A 3461-nucleotide genomic window follows, 5' to 3' on the forward strand; every position below is an offset into this window, starting at 1 on the left:
TCTGAATATCTATACTATCCTAAATCCCTAATTAATAGGAACCTGAATAGTGAAAACATGAGGGAGGGAGACTGAAGAGGAGACCAGGTGCAATTCTTAGTTTGAATCCTAAACGAAAAACAATACAAAATGATAGTTTGGTGATAAAGACCTCATAGTGATTATTTACAATTCAATAGAAATGATTTTATATTTGTGTTTGTTAAAAATCTACATTGTATCCATTGTTGTTAAAATTTTGATCCGGATCTTACGATTAAACGATTGACAAGGCTTTCATCGATCTCGAAGGATCTTACGATCCAGCACAGCCACAAAAAATCACATGATAGGAATACAACTCTACAATCCTACGAATAGGGATTTCAATGAGTACGATCTGGACAAGATCCTATAGGATCCAAATCCCTTTTTCAGGCATGGATCCAAACCCGACTTGAATCCGCTGGGTAAGAAATATGGGGATACATATCCAATTGATTCTGCGGATCCGGGTCTAAAACGGATCCTAACCCTATTTTCTTCAAACGACCATAATTTTCATAATAATTAAAGATTTTAAAGAACAAAACAATGCTATTCAGCATTTCATTTGTTGATAACAAATCCAAGCATAAATAACATTAAGTTCTACCCTTCTAATTGTATATTTTAAAATATTTAAAAAAATGGGCAAACGGATCCGAATCTAGCTAGGTAATAATTTAGGACTTTGTCTAAATCCGTTTCTAAAAACCAGGATCCAGATGCTACATGGACCCGTCAGATCCAAAATTTGAGGATCTAGATCCGTTAAAAACGGATTTGGATCCGCAGATCCGTATAGGGTCCATTACCCACTAACATCCCTACCTACGACTCTATGATCTAATCTTAATTAGCATATGTAAAAAAATCATAAAGTTATCTCACATATTATTTTTCTCCTAATAGGTTTTGGTCTCATGGTACTTCAATATTCTAGAATATTAATTACTATCACTATTATTTGCTAACGAAACAAGTCATAATGAATATGTGTAGATTTTTAACATGAATTATTCACTATATTATAGCATAATTTTCTCTATTTTGTCCAATTTGTAGAATCTTTCGATATTACCATCCGATCCCACCATTTCATTCCTACCCACCTCTACGATCTAAAGTAAGATCCATATCCTGAAAACATTGATAGTACCCTCATCTCTACAAAAGTTTGCGGAGTATCCCAGTGGTTTTATCAGTGTGTTAATGATTTTGTTAGTAAGATATTCCATGTGACCATGTGTTCTAAACTAATATACTAAGATTTAAAACTAACTTATTATCTAACTTTCGTTTATAGAGGGGGGAATATTCAACTTTAACCAGTTTCTTTTGACTTCATAACAAGAAGTTAAAACTCATTGAATCTTTCATATCCCTAAAGAAGATTAAAACGTATATAACACTTTTAATGGAATTTATTGGTGAGTTAATGACCATAAGAGCATAATGTATACGCTTATAGAATCACAAGTATTGTGGAGAATTTGGTGAGATATTGGACATGGTAGAGGAACAATGTGAATTCTCGACGTACATACTCATGGAAATTACATACTTCCTCCGTTCCATAATAAGTGAAACACTTACTATTTTAGAACGTTTCAAAATAAGTGAAACATACCTTAAATGGATAAAAGAAAGTGACAAAATGACAAGAGTGCCCATCACAAACTTGTGTGATTTGCTTTTCTCTCTCCTCCTTTTGATACTAAAAAGGGTATTTTATGACTTTTTGGCTTTTGAAAGTGATGTTTATTAAATCTTGTGCCCAATTCCTATGTTTCACTTATTATGAAACGGAGGAAGTATAAGAAAAGACCTTATTATATCCCTGTTAAATGAGGATTCAGACTTTTACTAAATATTGACATTACTCATGACACAATATTTGTATACAAAATACTCCCTCTGTTTTTTTTTAGATTTAACATTGGACTTTTCACATTTGCCGAGGCACAACTTTGACCGATAGTATCTCTAATTGTATAAAAGTAAAAATTATAAAAAAATATATATTTGGAAAGTGTATACCGTGACGAATCAAACAAGATCCCACATGACTATATTTTTTTTTATGTATAAATAACAATTAGTGGTCAAAGTGTATTGGATGAATAGTGCCCAAAGTCAATATGTTACATCTAAAAAAACGGAGGGAGTAATAGATAGTGAGACTTTATTAAGAGTATAACTCACGTGTGAGTTAGAAAATAGTTGTCCCACATTAAAGGAATAAAGACAAATGACTGATAATATAGATCGGTGGGTTACTCCACCTATCACCAATTGGTTTTAGGATAGAACCCTACTAACTTTGTATGTGGCATCTCTCCTCCAACGTGAGCTTCCTCAAAACAAGAAAAAGCTAAACAATAGTTGCAAACTTATAAAGATCAACAGCATACAAAGTGGTAATGCTGAATAAAAAGGGGACACAAGAATTTTCCAATTTTAAAGCAAGAGAATAGAAGAGCACAACGGAAGCTATACCAAATGTGTAGTAACTATGAAACCGTAATAATTATAGTAAAAAGTATATAAATTACGTTAGGAACATGATATATTAATACGATCCCGCTAACGGATGCCCCGGGGTGTTAGATAAGAAATATATTGTTCTACTTAATTACTCATATTTATACAAAATAATAGAATACTATATAATTCCAATGCAAATCGAGACATCCGTTAGCTTTTGCTATATTAATATGATCTTAGAAAACAAAAACGTCTCATACATATCTTTTGTAATCTAATTGTAGTTCATGTATTACACGAGTGTAAAAGCTAATACCATAACAAATAGAAAAACAATTAGTATGTTACATGATTATATTCATTTCAAACCTAAATAAATGACCTTTGAGGTAGGAAGCTAGAGTTGAGTGATTGATACGAAGTTAGATTGAGAAAACTTTACGAATTGAATAATTGATCGAGTTTGGCTTGTTTTTTTGTGACTTCATGTAGACAAAGTGAAGGTTTAATCATTCCACCTATGAAAATTAACCATTAATGACTAATCTTCTATTATTATAATGCTAAAACTAAACATCTAGAGAAACTAATTAGTGGGAAAGGAATGATTAGATATTACTTTGATTATATTATATTCATGGTTTTTTTTTTTTTGACGGTTACTTTGATTTTATCCTTAAGTGGATGAAACTTGAAAGTACCACGAAAGATTTCCCTTTTCTTAATGATACACAAGTGATTAGGTAAACCATAAACTATAATTTTTTTGCATATTTTCTATTAAAAAAGGGGGGCCAGGTAAGCAGTAAGCACACACGTAAATAACATATTAGGTGAAGATTCCTGTAATTTGTGTGTTCACACTTTGCTCGAGTGTCCAAATTCTAAAGATACCTTTCCCAAAATTGCATTCACACGAGACAAGTTGAAATTTTACCGGCTTCATCTGGCTG

The sequence above is a fragment of the Beta vulgaris genome, chromosome 4 (genome assembly GCF_026745355.1).
Source record: "Beta vulgaris subsp. vulgaris cultivar EL10 chromosome 4, EL10.2, whole genome shotgun sequence".
Lineage (NCBI taxonomy): Eukaryota > Viridiplantae > Streptophyta > Magnoliopsida > Caryophyllales > Amaranthaceae > Beta > Beta vulgaris.